At 39.8% G+C, this 18116-nt stretch overlaps 1 protein-coding gene across 5 annotated transcripts in view; it reads left to right on the top strand.

Annotated features, from left to right (window-relative positions):
- Positions 1-18116, top strand: part of LOC126470020 (LIM domain and actin-binding protein 1) — a 230581-nt gene that overhangs the window by 108237 nt on the left and 104228 nt on the right. The window lies entirely within an intron of this gene.

The raw sequence follows: 18116 nt of genomic DNA, 5'->3' as shown, positions 1-18116 counted from the left end.
TTACCTTAGGAAATTGTAGCCTTACTTGCTCTGCTATGCGGTTGATCCCATGCACTACACAAGTTACATGCAGCATCAATGGGTAAAATAATTTTAATAGTTGAAACGCTGCTATCATATACGCAGCAGCGTCAGTGATGGCCAGAAGCACCTTATTCTCATCCACTCCGTTAGGGGATAGCACCTTAAGCCCATTGTTCACAAACTGTGCTATTGTTTGTTGGTTAGTTTTTGCAAGCTGTCTTGAGTAAATCAAATGAGCCCTGGATGGAGCTCTGGATCTAGCTTGCCAATAGTCAGGTTTACAATGTCAGTCAGTAGTTTCATCCACAGAAATCCATATACAAGATTCTCCAACATCTTCTCGGATTCTGTGCAATGCAGCATTGTAAGCTGAATCCACATTATTCTTACGTAGACTCTGCAGGAATAGACTTCGCAAGAAAACCTCTGAAAATAAGGTTTTCTAGTTTCCGAAAGGGGATGTTTGCTGCCACAAGTGCATGACACAAATCACTGCAGAACTTGTTTTTTTCGGAGGATTCACCAGATTTACTGGTTAAAAGGGTTTGCTTCAATTTTGACTTTCGTTCAACATTAGCTTTATCTGCGATTCCATCTGCATGCTGAGTTAAGTGAGATTTCTTAACACTCGAAACCTAATACGAGAGAAAAGGGAAATGCCGTTTAGAATTGCATATAAAGAGTATTTTGTATTACTAAAGGATAGCAATAAAAAAGAATCCTAAGTGACAGGAAAATAAGAAGTCTAAGAAAACCATCAACTAACCTCCTTATTGCATGCTTGGCAGAAAATAATTTTCCCATCTGTTGTATAATGTGGAAAATCTTGCAGCCACTGCCTTATATGAGTAGACTTTGAACTAGCTGTTTTCAGCATGGCGTAGTATTCTCACACAGAAACTAGAATTTATTTTGCACTTTGAACGTTAGTAACACTTACACACGTCGGTCGCCACACAATGTACTGATTTGTTTTCACTGGGAAAAAGTGAACGATGACCTGTTTTTTTTTTTTTTTTTTCCCTTTTAATGTGGTGCATGGGAGCGATAGGGGAAGTACCGTACTCGTTGCTGGACATATGGCACCTGACAGATGGCCACCCCTTCTGAACAATCTACCAGTGCTTCAGATGAAAACATCTCACTACTGGCAAATTATTTTTCGAACCGGAAAATTCACGTATAATACCTTTCACGAAACAGAGTAGTTTGATAGGACTGCCTGTAGACAGCAGCGAGAAAATGCGCGAAGGGCAGTAATTTAGCTATAGAGGGCGTCTACGATTAACATTGTGATTTTTTAATCCGTGCTCAGCTTAAGGCCTATGAAACCGTTTCTTTGCGAAAATACACAGCTGGCCAGAATCCTACGAACGAAATATTTTCAAATATAACATTTAGTACTCCCACGTTCGATTCTAATGTGTAACTCAAATCTTTGACCTGTTCCCATTGGCTCACCGAAGTTAAGCACTGTCGCGCTCGGCGCGTACTTGGACGGATGACCATTCAACCGTGCCGAGTGCTGTTGGTAGTAAGGCAAGCAAAGGGATTGTAAACAGTCTCTAACGACCTTCACCTCTGACAAGACGTAAAGCCCTAAGTTTATTTCCTTTTTCTAATCTTTGAAAACACAAGAACTTTATGTCAGATTAACGAAATAGGTACTTTTTAGGATTTTGATGCCGAAATAGGCAAAATTAGGCATCAACGTCGAAATACGGAATTTTAGGTCCTATAGAACTAACAGTATTCAGTTTAGTTAGTCACGAACCCCAAGTACCAACTTATATGCAAATTGGAGCTTAGGAAAAACAATAGGTTTTAACCTAAAGATCCGTGATCTATTTTTTACATATGAATAATAAAACACCTGTGAAGAGTATTTGGTATTAATAGGGATAGCGATATAAAAAAATAAAAAAAGACCAAAGTGTTAGGCAAATACGAAGCATGAGCGCATATCAACTAGCTACCTTGCTGCACGCTGGGCAGAAAATATTTTTTTCCATCTGTCGTATAGTGTGGAAAAACTTGGAGCCACTGTCTCATATGATGAAATAGGCACTTTTTAGGATATTAAAGCTGAAATAGACAAAAATAGGCACTAATGTCGAAATAGGCTTTTTTAGGTCCTACAGAATAAACGCTGTTAAGTGTAAATAGTCATGAAACACATAAGTACAAATTTTTATGCAAATAGGAACTCAGGAACAAAATATGTTTTTACCTAAAATCCGTGGTCTACTGATAATTACTGCTTTCTGTCAGGCTGGTAACCTCACAACTATGAAACTGTGTTGATTATTCCATTATATTTTAACCTTTGCATTAGGATATTATGGATCACACAAACAAAAGCCCTAGATGAGGCACATAAAATTGACAATGGTAATAACGTTTTGTTTACTGATTTTAATATATCATATGTCAAGGTGAATATGGCCTTTTTACAAAACCAAACAGTTTGCATTATAATGTTTTTCAGTAAAAAGCAACAGTAGATTTTAAATTTTTGAAAATGTAGACAATAATGAGATTCGATGGTGATTCTTTACTATCTTTTGAATCAGGCCTTAACAGCATATATAAGAGCACCTGGAAAAATATCACTACTGCTACATCTGCGTGTATATATACATACCTACTCTGCAAGACTGCAGATTGCTGCTCACACTGTCTGTCAGACCATTAATGTGTGTAAATAGCAAGAGCAATCTTGCCACACATCCCTACAGTGCATGGTAGAGGGTACCTTGTACCACTGCTAGTCATACTTCTTCCTGTTCCACTTGCAAATGGAAAGAGGGGAAAATAACTGTTTATTTGTTTCTGTATGAGACTTGATTTCTGTTATCTGTTCTTCATAGTCGTAATGTGAAATATATGTTGGTGACATTAAAATCATGCTGCAGTATGTTGGCAATACTGGTTCTCTAAACTTTCTCAATAGTGTTTTGGAGAAGGAACATCTTCTTCCTTCCTGTGATTTACATTTGAGTTCATGAAGAATTTCTGTAGCTTGTTGATCAAACGTACCAGTAACAAATCTAGGAGCATTCTTCTGAATTGCTGTGATGTCTTCCTTTAATCTGACCAGGTGGGGATTCCAAACACTCAAGAATTATTCTAGAATGTGTAGCACTAATTTTCTATATGCTGAGGTGGCAAAATTCATGGGATACTTCCTAATATCATGTTGGACCTCCTTTCGCCCAGTGTGGTGCAGACAACTTGATGTGGCATGGACTTAACAAGTTGAGTTGAAAGCCTGTGCAGAAATATTGAACCATGCTGGCTCTATAGTTGTCAATTATTGCAAAAGTGCATGAGCTGACCTCTTGATTATGTCCCATAGAAGTTCAATGGGATTAATGTCATGCAATTATGGCTCATTTGCTCGAACTGTCCAGAATGTTCTTCAAACTGATCATAAACAATTGTGGTCCAGTGACATGGTGCATTTTCATCCATAAAAATGAAGTCCATGAACAGGTGCAAATGGTCTCCAAAGAGCTGAACATACCAATATCCAGTCAATGATCAGTTCATTTGGACCAGAGGACCCAGTCCATTCCATGTAAACTCATTGTGATGTCATGCTGTTAGGAAAAGCACCCGCATTTGTCATCTTCTGCCTTGGCCCATTAAGGCCAAATGTCACCAGACTGTCCTATGTTCGTTGTATGTCCCAAGTCAACTACTATGGATATTTCATGCAATGTTACTTGTCTGTTAGCACTGACAACTCTACACAAACACCGCTGCTCTTGGTGATTAATTGAAGGCTGTCACCCAGTGTTGTCTGTGGTGAGAGGTAATGCCTGAAATTTAGTATTCTTGGTGCTCTCTTGATACTGTTGATCTCAGAATATTGAATTCCCTAATGGTTTTTGATGGAATGTCCCATTCATCTAACTCCAACTGCCATTCTGTATTCAAAGTCTGTTAATTAGTGTGCTGCAGCCATAATCACATTGGAAACCTTTTCACACGAATCACCTGAGTACAAATGACAGCTTTGCCAATGCACTGCCCTTTTATACCTTAAGTACACAATACTACTACCATCTGTACATGTGTGTATCACTATCCCATGGCTTTTGTCACCTGACTCCTTTACAGATGAATCACACTTTCTTAAAATTCTCCCAATAAATGAATGTTGACCATTTGCCTTCACTACTATCATCCTTACTTGCTAATTCCATTTTATACCACTCTGCAATGTTACACCTCAAATCTTAACCAACTTAACTGTGTCAAGTAGCACACTACTAATACTGCTTTCAAACTTTACAGGGTTTTTTTCCTGCAGATGTGCATTAAGTTACATTTTTCCACATTTAGAGCACACTACCATTCATCACAACAAATATAAGTTCTATCTAAGCCATCCTGTATCCTCCTACATTCACAGAATGACAGCACTTTCCCTACACTTCATCAGTATCAGCAAATAGTTGCAGAGTGCTGCTCACCCTATCCATCAGATTTTTTTATGTGTATAAAGAGGAGGAGCTGTTCTGTCACACTTCCCTGGGGCACACCTGACAATATCTTTGTCTCTGGTGGACACTTTCCATCCAGGACAACATAATGGGTTCAGTTACTTAAAAAGCCTTTGCACTACTTATATATCTGAAAATCTCTGAGACTGCAGATGTGTGTGCAAGTTGCGTTTATGTGTGTGTGTGTGTGTGTGTGTGTGTGTGTGTGTGTGTGTGTGCAAGTTGCGTTTATGTGAGTGTATGTGTGCATGTGTGTATGTGTGTCTACTGCTGACAAAGGCCTTAATGGCCTAAAGCTTTAATTGTGTGAATCTTTTTCTTGTGCCTATCGAAACTCAGCATCTCCGCTACATCATGAGTGGCAACTTTCCTTCTCTGCTATTGGTACATTCCATCCTGGATTTTCCATTGTTTGAAAATTTGTTCAGTATCCTCATACCTTCATTAACGGTCTGCAGTGTGACACTTTTTCAAATGCTTTTTGGAAATCGAGGAATATGGAATCTCCCTGTTGTTCTTCATCTGCAATTCACCAGATGTTGTGTAACAAAAGGGCAAGCGGAGTGTCACATGAGCAATGCTCTCTAAATACATGTTGTAGAGAGAAGCTTTGCTCTCTCAAGGAAATTTACTACAGGTCCAAGTTAGAATATGCTCAAGAATTCTAAAGCAAACTGATGTTAGGAGCATAGGTCTGTAATTTTATGGGTCTGTTCTTTCACTGTTCTTGTATGTGGTAACCTTGCAATGGATGAGAGATTTACAATAAAAGCAAGTGAATTAAGGTGTCAGTGCTGAAGAGTACTCTGTGAAACCAAATTGGGAATCCATCTGGACCTAGCAATTTGTTTGTTTTCAACTCTTTCAGTTGCATTTCAGCTATGTCCTTCATACAGGAGTTTGTATTGCAGCCAGATAATGGTATAAATGTACAATCCTGCTGTGTTAGTGTTGTATTAAATGCAAAATTTAAACTTCAAGTTTTGTCTCTCCCATTGCCATATCAGACTGGTCATAACATGCTCAGTGATTTTATGTAGGAACAGAATTCCCAAGGATTCTCAGCAAGATATTTTGCTGATGTATGGTGTCAAAAATTCTTGTATGCTTTGTGCATTGATATTTTTATACACAATCAGATTTCTACTAGCTTTTGTCTGTTGACATTTCTGCATTCTTTTTTGAAGTGAGAGTGCAATGATCAATGTTTGCTCAGCATTTTCCAAATTTTGTTGTTAAACCATGGTGGGCCTCTACTGTCCTTACTTGACATGCATTTCCCCAGAGCATGATTTACAACTGGTTTAAACTTTGCCCATAATTCCTTTATGTCCATCACATTGGGAGTTTATCATGTCTGTTCATTCTCCAAGTTGGATGCTAGCAACTGTTTATCTGCCCTTTCTTGGCTTTTTGATAGATTTATTAACTTAAGTAACTGTTGTGGCTATCTACATCCACATACATACTTTGAAAGCCCTGTATGGTGTGTGGCAGAGGCTACCTTGTACTGGTCCCAGTCCTTTCCTTTCCTATTCCTCTTGCAAATGGAGTGAAGGAAAAACACTAAGTATATGCTTCCTTGTGACCCTGATTTCTCATACCTTGACTTTATGATCCTTACATGAGATAATGTTAGTGGCATACGCTTCCTTATGACCCTGATTTCTCTTATCTTGACTTTATGGTTCTTACATGAGATGTATGTTGGTGGAAGTAGAATTATTCTGCAATCTTTAGAAAATACCAGTTCTCCAAATGTCATCAATAATGTTTTGCAAAATGTAAATCTTCTTTCCACCGGGGATTCGCAATTTAGTTCATTGAGCATTTCTGTAATATTTGTATGTTGAGTGAAGCTACCAGTAATAGACCTATCAGCATACATCTGAATGTGCTCTGGCGGGGATCCCAAATGTTCAACCTGTACTCAAGAATGGGTCATGTGAGTGTTCCACACATAGTATTCTTTATATATGAGCTGCACTTTCTTAGAATGCTTCCAAAAAACTGAGGTCAACCATTCACCTTCCTACAATTGGCCATATGCGCAATTTGGTTTCATGTTTCTTTGCAACATTATGCCTGGATATTTAACCTATGTGACTATGTCAGCCAGCACAGAACTAATACTGTACCTGAACTCTACAGGATTGTTTTTCCTACTCATCTGCATTAATATGCATTTTTTCTACATTTAAAGCAAGCTGCTATGATGATATTATAACCAGTAACCATTGCCCCTGTACTGTCATTGTTGATAAGGTCAGGCCTGTTCGTAATTATGAGGTCTAAAATATTTCCACTGCATGTGGGTTGATGAACTAATTTTGCAGTACAGTTTTTGGAGAAAGTGTTCAGAACCACTTCATAGGACTGTACCACTTGCAGTGAATCCATAGATACCCCAGTCAATACTTGGTAGGTTAATGTTGCCTCCAAATAATACTTTATGATCTGGGTACTTTTGCAATACATGTCATAGACTTTCTTTGAATGATTTTACAACTGTTACAGCAGAACTGGGTGGCTGGTAAAAGAATCTAATGATTAATTTAAGTTTAACTAGGCCATTTCCTGACATCAAGATAACTTTGCAGTCAGACTCACTTTTGACCTTGATAAACATATTTTTTGTTGACTGTAATGAATGATGACTCATCTGGCTTTCTGATATACATTTCATATCTCTTTAAGTATTTCTGAGCTTTCTAACTTGGATTTTATCCAGCTCTCAGTTATGACAATAATTTGAGCACAACAGCTTCCCTAGACAGTAGTAAATTCGGTGACTTTGTTTCCAATTCTTCATCTATTTTCTGTTGAAATCTTGACATTTGAAGTGTCTTTACTTTGTAAATGATCTGATTGGAGGACATCAAACTCTTGCCCACCCAAAAAAAAGTACACTACAGATGTACTGTGCTACTTTTTCCTCTGTGTATTGCACCCTTGACCTATAAAGGGGAAAGTATCAATACTCCACCCCATAACATGGGACCAAAAATCTGTTATAGAGTTGATGGAGCCTCTGGTTGAGACCCCTTACTCAGCTTCAAACCAAAGGGACATGATCAATCCTGGGTACAGTACTGCAAATAATAAGCACTGCTTGCACCCTGCAAGCAAGGCTAGCAGTCTACACCACTTCTGCCAAGTGACTCTAGGAATTGAGGATGACCTCAGAACTTAAGCAACATGCATCATTGATGCTGACATGAACCACAGCTTACAGATTTATGCAGCCTGCATCCTTGATAGCTACAGGCAGAGCCTTCTGCACATCTTGGATGAGGCCCCCTGGCAGTCATATCAAGTCTACATTGGACTTCTTTCTAGCCCTGGATGCTATGTCTTTAAGGGGCTCCATAATGCAACCAACATTGGAGTTCCTAACAATTAGCAAACCCTTCCCCTGGGTGAGCCTGCTCAGGCTCTGTTGAAGGAGTGGACACTTGTGTGCTTATAGGGTGAATGGAGTAAGCCAGATGTCCAGTCCCCACATTCACTCTACACCTTGGATGGTGCAAACATATTACAACCAGCCAGGTACCCTGAAGTAAGCATGGTGCTCATGCTCTGGGTATGCTGGAGGAAGCCTTGGCAGCAGAGCTCATGACCTCAAGTGACAGTTGAGAAGTCCTATGCAATGTGCCAGTTTCTCAGCCAGAAAACCCCTTGAGAGCAGCTTACAGACTGCTGACTGTGGTCAATAGTTTTCATCTGTTTGCAAACTGCACCCAGCTCCTTCTGCATTTGCCCACAGCAGCCACACTCCTTATCCATCCTAATGCTAAAATTTGAATGACAATAAATAAAAATGAGCCATGTTTACTTTTAGACATGAATGTGCACTCCCAAACTTCTTAAATCACAAATCCAAGCTACTACACTGAGGTAGCCATTGACACTGATTCACTGTACACTGGCGAACATAGAGACTCATTACAGAGGTGGTGGAGGAGGAGGCGGAGGAAGAGGAAGTGGTCCAGGCATCTTGTCCTCATGCTGCCTGTCTATTTCATCCACTGCCTCTATTGCTATCACATCAGAACATTCCTGGTGTATTTTTGCTAATGCTACATTCCATGCAGAGATCAACTGAAAACTGCTTTCCTGATTGAGAAGATCATCATGTACTTGCATTTCCACTGCCTTTTTTCTGACCAAATCCCAGATCTCATTTGAGTGTCACACCATCTTCTTATGTACAAAAACAAACATGTGTCCCTCATTGATACTGTGCTCTGAAACTGCGGACTTGTCAGTTTAGTCGAGACAGATGCATCTCACATGCTCTGAACAGTGCTGTGAGATGCATCACTGCATCTGGCTGATGTACTGCTCATCACTCACAACTGACGGTGGAGATACCAGGTGCCCATAGCCTTAATTGGTTTTTTGAGCCAAGCATATTCTTGTTTCAAAGCGTTGACCAGAATATACTTTTTATGTTGTGTTTCTCCATTATCCTGCAATCTTTGCTGTGGATTTCCCTGTGTATGGAAGGAATTCCAGGTGATTGGTTTCTTCTTCTGGGTCACTTTATTTCTTCTTCTTGTTTGATTGGCGAGCACATCTTATGTGTGTCTCTGGGAGTAGCCATTCTTGCAAAAGGTTTTGTGCAGATACCATAACTTTCCTTGTCACCTACGGCTCACATTCTGTGTGCCACAATGGTGAGCCCTGACTTGTATCGCTGTGGACAGTAACAGCTGTTGATGTTTAGGTACAGATCCTTGTGTGTCTTCTTCAGGTAGACAAAATGTCCCAGCCAAACACCAAGGTTCTTCTTTATCAGAATGTCCTGGAATGTCAAGGAATGGTAGGATTCCATTTTCTTCCATCTTGACAGTGAACCTAACATTGTCATGTATGCTGTTAAGGAGGCACAGGAATTCCTCTGGGTTTTCTTCACTGTGTGACCAAACCACAAATGTGTTGTCCACATATTTGTAGAGTTGCTTTGAAAGCTATTTCCTCTTAAGTGTTTTGTATATAGTTTAGCAATGCCTAGAGAGGATCTCATGATCATTCCATCTATCTGTTCATAGAAGTTTTCACTACAGTGGAAGTAAATGGTTGCGAGTACAAGTAGGAACAGTTTCACAACATCATTATTGAAATGACTTTCTAGTAGTACCGCAGAATCTTCTAGTGGTATCCATGTGTAAAGAGATGTCATGTCAAAGTGGGCTGATCTCCCTTGTCCAGACATCTCTCTTAAAGCATTTTCACAAATTCTGTTGAGTTCTTGACACTGTGTGGACAGAGACCCATGAGAGGTTTTAGTAGATTTGCCAAGTGTTGAGCTGTGGCAAATTTATAGTGTTCACATTTGGACATAGTGGAACTCTTTGTTTGTTTATTTTCAGGAGGCCGTCAAGTCATAGTGGTACCGATGTTGTAGGGTACTGCATTCTGATCATATCCTTGTCCAGAACTCAGTTGTTGAGGAGTGAGATGGTCTTCCTTTCACAGCTAGTGTAGGATCCTTCTTCACTTGCTTGTATACCAGATCCTGTAGCAGCATCATAATCTTCTGCTAACAGTCATATGACCATAACAGCGCTGTTGTATTGCCTTTGTCAGCTACCAAGATGACTATATCGTTGTATACAGCCTTGCGTTCTGCCACAATGACATCATTATTTAGCATTTTGGCATTGTCAAGAATCTACTGGTCTTGCTAGTCATCTCTTCTGCAGTATCAGTGGGGAGCCCCCAGATTGCTTGCTCGATGCTGCTTATAATTTAGGAAATGTTCTTCGAACAGGTGCAAAATTCAGACCTTTTGACTTCATGGATGTTACTGCCCCATCCATTGCCTTCATGGTAAAATTGATGATAGTCCTCAAATCACTAGTGTTGATATTCTGCAGGCAAATCCTCAGATGTCAGTGGAACTGGTTGCATTGCTTCATAATAGCTTTCCACTTACAGAGTACGGTGGTCGTACCTACTCCCACACACAGGGTGAAAGACTGGATTCAAGGTGCAGGTGGCAAGTGAGTGGAGTTTGTATGATTTTTTCCAGTTCTAGCCTTGCAACATGGGTTTGTTGCTACACAAAGGCTGAACTAACACACTGTGGATTTTGTTTTGTTCACATAATGTTGATGGGATGTCATAATTAAGCAAACTGTGGCATAACCTCTTTATCCTTATACCACTGTAAGAAAGGCAGTCTACTGAGTGGACTCACTTTCTAGATTTGTAGCTTTTGCAGCACCCCAAAGGGAAGCCTGTATTCCCATATATTCCTGTTACCTGATAACAGAAAGTCCTGGTGGAATGTAAATAATTCAAGGGGTAAAGGTAGCAACTCACAAAGTGTATAAGCACCAAGTCATCAAAAGTCCTCCATCTTTGCTAATCCCTGCCCCACACCAAACTCTACCCTTGCCCCAAGGCTTTAACTTCACTAATCCTGCATTCACACGCCCTCTTCCACTCAGTCTCCTTCTTCCTCCATTCTTTCTCATCCTTCCAAATCATTCCTCCATGTTACTGTGTGCTGGACACAACTCTCCATGTCTGCGGCCAGAACAAGCTCATTGGTGCCACCTTCCTGTCCAGTGCATCTTCTGAGCACCCCTACCATTCCCTGCCAGCTTTCTTCACTTGCAACTCCACTCAACATAACCTGTGTGTGTGTGTGTGTGTGTGTGTGTGTGTGTGTGTGTGTGTTTGTGGGGAGGGGCGAGAGGGGGGGGGGGGGGGGGGGGGTAGGTAGGTGTGCAGGTGTGCAGTGTGCATGTACTCTGTAGCTCTGAAAAAAAATTGACCAAAAGCTAGAAAAGATCTGTTTTGTTTACAAGCCTTACAAGAACTCAGCATCTCTATTATTCACTGAATTGTTATATTTACTCCTTAAAGTACTTACATTCCTTTTGTCTGTTGCACATGTTGTTGCAATTTCCATTGCAGATGTTCTTCCTTCTTCAGCTGTGAATATAGATTACCTTTGTAATGGTTTCTGTGTTGCTACTCATCTGTTGTTGCTGCTTGTGTGTGTTCCTTTTCTGATCCTGCTCTGCTTTGTGATTTCTCTGTCACCTCTGATATTAGACTTTATGGTTGATGTTTTTATTGTGTGATCCCATTTCACTTCTTTTATTTCCACACAAGGTACAAAAATACCACAAACCATCATTGTCAGCATGAATGTAACTATATGAGCTGACACTGACTCAACAGCAAAGCCACAGAGCTGAATGCTGGAAGAGGGAACATAACTGAATGTGAGAGTCAGTCTATGGAGGACAGTGAGTCTGAACACTGCATTGAGAAGAGTCTAAGGATAAACACAAACATGACCAGCACAAACAACTGACACTAGCACCTGGAAACAAAGAACAGTGTGAGGCAAAGGCCAGGTCTGAGGTAGCTGAAATCAATGGAAGAACTGCTGGGCAAGGCCTACCACCACTGGAAAGTAAACTCCTAAGTCAATGGGTGTGCCAAAGCCACACTTCCTGTGTGCCTTCCATGACAGCATTTTGTTCTGTAATGCTGCAGTATCTATACCAACTCATCTACATCTATCTTGATGACCAAGCACAGGGACACTAAACCACTCCCCCCTGAAAAGGCCACATAGAGGTGTAAATGGCCTTATTTCTGCCACGACCTCTGTCATAAAACCAGTGATGGTGCAAGACTCTGTGGCAGTGGATCAACCACTGATGGAGATAATGGAGATGCAGCTACCTCTGCCATATGGTGGAAGGTTCTGGAGACTGGGTGATAGTTGATCTGCTAGCATTGGTGGGGGTGAGGACTCAGCACTGGTGAATGGGGGGAAGGGGGGCACCAGATCAAATTCCATGAACTCCACCTTGGCAGTCACCAGAGCTATCCCCACCAGGGCCCTAGTTGCTGTCATAATTGGGAACCCCTCATTGGATCAGTTCTGTGATTGACCCCATCATCTAGCCGGTGTAGAGATGGCAGTTGTGAGGGTCCAACAGGTTGCTAACACAACTGCCCCTAACCAATGTCCACTAAAAACAAATGCCAAGCTCTGTGGCCTGCCACTATACCTGAAAGTCATCTTTGCTGTCGGCAGAAAGACCAGGCCCAAATGGCAGCCCTGTGAGGCAAAAGGGTTGAATCATGATGGTCTGGAGTATATGGCTTATGGTGCAACAAATTCAAAAGACCCTGCAGTTGGCAGTCATGGAAATGTTCCACCAGACTGCATCATCTAGCAAGTGTGGAGATGGCAGTTGTGAGGGTCCAACAGGTTGCTAACACAACTTCTCCTAACAAATGTCCGCTACAAACAAATGCCGAGCTTTGTGGCCTGCCACTATACCTGTAAGTCATCCTTACTGTCGGTAGAAAGACCAGGCCCAAATGGCAGCCCTGTGATGCAAAAGAGTTGCATCATGATGGTCTGGGGTATATAGCTTATGGCGCAACAAATTCAAAAGACCCTGCAGCTGGCACTCATGGAAATGTTCCACCAGACTGCACTCATTAAACAATGTCAGCTGGTATGTGGCAAGAAAACTAGACAGTGTATCATCACAGGAAAAGGCAAGTGATTAAATTGGTAAAGCCCAATGATAATGTTGAGCACCAAGAAATTCTGAGAAGTTGTATCTAACAGCAACTGCAGGTATCCATCATGCAAGTTTATGCATAAAAAATACTGGCCCACAACTTCACCAACAACTTCTCCAGCTGTGGAACTGGATACAAAACCAGGGCACACTGTGCACTGACTGACTGTTTCAAATCACCACAAAGGCATATGGCACAATCTGGCTTCTGAATCACCACCAGAGGGGTGGCCCATTGACTAAATGACATAGGAGAAGCAACAACAAGATCCTGCCAATGTTGCAACTTGGCCTTGACATTGTCAAGCAAGGCAAAAGAAATGGGGCAGGGGTGACAAAGTTCAGGTATCATTGAAGACTTCAGGAAGACATATGCCTCAAAGTTTTCTGCATGACCCAAGGCATTCTCAAACAGCTAATTGTATGACAACAGGAAGGAGCCTTAATCTTGAAAGTGCAGCAGTTAAGACACTAAATGTGCTCAAGATACTAAATGTACTCTGTCAACCACCTGGAAACAAAAAACAGAAAAGGGATCTAAACCAAAAATATTTCGTACCAATGATGAATTTACCACTAACAATGTATGTTGCCATTCCATATTCTTGTAATGCACAGAGATGGAGAACTGCCCTCGCAAAGGAATGCATTGTTTATTGTAAGACACATCTTGACACAGTGGCCATTGCAGCAAATGGGGTGGAAATCAGTAGATGTGATTTACATGTACAGACAAACAAATGAATAAAATTTCAGAAAAAAATTGGATGATTTATTCAAGATAAAGAGTTTCACAAATTGAGCAAGTCAATTATGCATTCGTCCACTTCTGGCCCTTACACAGGTAGTTATTTGGCTAGGCATTGATAGAGTTGTTGGATGTCCTCCAGAACGACATCATGTCAAGTTCTGTCCAATTGGTGCATTAGATCGTCAAAATCCCAGGCTGGTTGGAGAGCCCTGCCCATAATGCTACAAAAATTCTCAGTTTGGGAAGAGATGTGGCAACATTGCTGGCCAAGGCAGGGTTTGGTAAGCATGAAGACAAGCAGAAGAAACTCTCATCACATGTGGGCAGACGCTACCTTGTTGAAATGTAATTCCAGGATGGCTTGCCATGCAAGGCAACAAAACGGAGTGTAGAACATCACTGAAGTACCAATGTGCTGTAAGGTTGCTGCAAATGACAACCAAAGGAGTCCTGTTATGAAATGAAATTAAATCCCAGACCATATGGTAGGTGATAATCAGGTTGGTATCCCACTATGATCTGGGGTGCCTCCAGACATGTCTTTGCTGGTCATCAGGGCTCAATTCAAAGCAGGACTTATCACTGAAGACAATTCTACTCTAGTGAACAAGATTCCAGGCCAAATGTGCCTAGTACCACTGCAGACAGGCTTGTTGGTGTACAGAGGTCAATAGCACTCAGTGCAAGGGGCACCATGAGGTCAGCCTCCTTTCTGTGAGCCAACTATTAATGGTCTTTGTGGTCACTGAAGCACCAATTGCGTGTGAGATCAATGATAATGACAAACTCAGGGCTCTGAGTGACTCTCTGATGATTGCTTGGTCCTCCCGTTCTGCCATCTCTCTAGGTTGATTGCTTTGTTCTTGACTCTGTGTTTGGCCATAGTTCACCCATTCCTGCCAACATAATCAAAGAATGGCATCAGTCCTATTCAAATGTTGAGTGATTCACCAAGTACTCGAAATGTCCTTTCTCAAATGCCCACGTCTGTGTACACCATTCACACACCTGTGGGAGGCTAGTTAATGTGCAACTGAGTACACAGAGAATGAAATTTGGAAATAGTTTATGCCCTGATATTGACATGTCACTGTTTACTATCTTTACCAGCTGTGTGGTGAAATTGCACTGCAGTGTCACACATTCATCCATCAACTGCCAAAGTTTAGACTTTTGCATTTTCTGTCGATACCTGTATGAATATCAATTTGTGATCAATTTTCATAACTCCTTTATGGTGCATCATTTCTTTTTCTTAGCGTGTATGGTGAGTACTTACCTTTACCTCTTGCATTATTTGACCTTGTTGCTTACTATCAGAGAGATAACAAACATTAAATTCTCTGGATGTTCAAGACAAGTTACCATAACCTTATGAATGGATTTCAGCAGAACTTTGCCCATGAAATAAATAGTGATATTCCTCCTATTGATTTCCATTCTTAAGGAATGTGTGACACTTTCGGTTTCTTTCAGTTTTGATTTGTGTCAATTATTCAGTTAAGGTAATTGTTCAATGAAACATACTGATTACAAAAGTTCTAAATATGATGACCTGGCCAAAGTAATTATAAATGAAAATTATTCAGCAACAGTAGTAATGTAATTATAAAACATTTTTGAAAGTTATATGATGCCTAGATCTTTCAAGTAATCAAATGTACCTATGAAAGATAATGTTAACATCATTTGTGAGAGTAGTTTGTTTTGAGTGAGTGATGTGATTAATGAAGTTTATTTCATAGACAATAATATTTACTGCTGTAAAAGCAAAGGTTAGGATACTTCACATACACATTACAAGCACAGACAAAAATTTGTGATAATTTTCAAGTAAAGCAGAGGCAGTTAATAAATTTGTGAACATGTGATTTACACAAAATTAATAATTGCAGATATTTATTAATACATACTTAAATTAAAACTTAGCCTTTTTTAAGTTGCATAGTCAAAACAAATTTCTCATTATTCAATGCACATACTTCTTTGACATGGACCAAAATTGCTACAAAAGTTTTGCAGCTATTAATTTGTATATAAAAAAAGGGGTGGGGGTGGGGGGGTCAGGAGAACCCAAACAATTGATTTGGTTGGTTCTATAAATGCTTCCATATGAAATTATAGTTCTAGTGCAAATAATGATTAAAGGGAAAATAAAATTAATGATACCCTTTGTATTGAATATCTTTGATACTAAGTTCCCAGGAAATAAAATCCCAAACACAACATTACAAATCCAGTCATGTTTGGATATTTACATTGTTGAAATAAGCATTGGTATTTTGTATTTCAGAATTATTTTACTCTGAACCTCCATAATTACCCCTCCCATTTTCAGTGTTTAAAAAGTTTAAAATACATTTACACTCATCTGGAACCTGGAAGTGTGATTTCCAGGAATCTCAAATATAGTGTTATGATAATAGTTCTGGAATTAGTAGTTGTGCTTGAGATTAAGATTAGAATTTTAAATTAAGCCTACAGAAGAAATTCCTTGATGCGTCATATACAATTGGAATCAGAAATCATGCAGCAAACTAAGGACAGTGGCACCCCTTGCAATGGAAATCATTTCTTCTCAAGTAACTCATCACTCCTGAAATCTTGTTTTCGGTTTGTGTTCATTTGTTCAAGTGTGTCATACATTGTAGATGTAGTCATTTCAGAGGTACAGTCATCAAACCTAAAATTTGTTATGGTTATGTATACAGTGTTGAACCAGATGACAATGCTATTTTCTCAGTCTCTATTCTCTTTATTTTATGTTGATATTTCTACAAGCAGCTACAACCAGTCATTTACTAAGCATAGGTGGCTCACCAACATAATGATGTGTTATTGCAATGTTAGAAGAAATGGAAAAGGTGTCTTCAGTTTCTGCTGGTGCCAGTTTCTTGCTGACACTTTCTACAACATGCCCTGTTAGCTAAACTTCAAGAAACATACATTTTTCATATTTGCTATATTGGCATAAGTACAATGTAAGCCTGACGATGTTTTTAAGATTAAATTAGATTCATTTTTTGTTCCATAGATTCACAATGAGGAGATCCTTGTGCACATGAGAGTTTTCAGTCAACTATCAACTAGGACACGTAACATTGTCCCTGTTATGAGCTCAAGTCAAACATCAAAAATCTGCAAGCATAATACAAACCACATACATTAAGGGGAAGGAAATGTTGCCATATGGCTTTAAGGGGATACGGAATCGGATTTTGGGTTAAAAAATCGAATTTTTTTTTATTGGCGTATTATATTCTGCCATGTTTCCTCTTTAAAATGACGTATCATACATAGCTCTACTACAATTATAACTATTTTATTTTTATATATTTGTGAGATCGGGTATTGCGCTTTAGTTATACACGTCTCTCATGGCTGACCATGAACTTTTTGGCAGTACCTTTAAAGTGACATGAATTCAAATATCCCGGTTTCCAGCGACTATTTATACACTAGTTGCCCGAAAATGTTTCTCTCTGGTTTCCTCAAGTTACTCTTTGACTTTGTGGCAGGACTGTTTTGTAAACAGTGTGATATAAGAAAGTAGTTGTTGTTGAGTTATTTCGTATTTAGTGCTTCATTTTTCGCAGTGAAAATGCCTAGAGCTAAAGCAAAAGTATTTAAAAAGCGTGTGAACTGGCAAAAGAAAAGAAATAATGATTCATTAGCAAAGCAAAGCAGTTCATCATCATCATTGTTGGAAAATGTGAATCCACTTATTACTGATTTGCCGAACGAACTTACACCAAATGAAAACAGTGCTTCTCATAAAAAACTAAGAGATTTGGAAGAGAAATATAATTTACTTGATAGAGGGAATGAAGTTTTTGAACTCATTGATACGAATATATTGTGTGAAGCTCTTGAAAACAGTTTGTGCTGCAAAAAATGTCATGGAAACGTTTCTCTGAAAGTAGAATCCCATGTTGGCCTGGCTGCCCAGTTTAATTTAATATGCAGTGTTTGTAAATACAGCTGTAAGTTTCCAAGTTAGGTTTCAGTAACTGTAAATAATGGATACAAGAAAACTGAACTTTATAGTGTAAATATTAGGTTAGTTTATGGATTGCGAGCAATTGGTAAGGGCAAAGCAGCTGGTGATATGCTATGTGGTGTTCTAAATCTTCCAAGTGCACCTTCAAAGTTTGAAGCTTACAATTATGTACTAGGATCTGCAGTTGAAGATGTAGCACAGAAGTCAATGCAGGTTGCTGTGGAAGAAGCAGTGGAAGAAAATGACGGCAGTCGTGACCT

Source organism: Schistocerca serialis, chromosome 3, assembly GCF_023864345.2.
Source record: "Schistocerca serialis cubense isolate TAMUIC-IGC-003099 chromosome 3, iqSchSeri2.2, whole genome shotgun sequence".
Classification (NCBI taxonomy): domain Eukaryota; kingdom Metazoa; phylum Arthropoda; class Insecta; order Orthoptera; family Acrididae; genus Schistocerca; species Schistocerca serialis.
The sequence above is the reverse complement of the archived record's forward strand: the minus strand, read 5'-3'. Positions and strand labels throughout refer to the sequence as shown.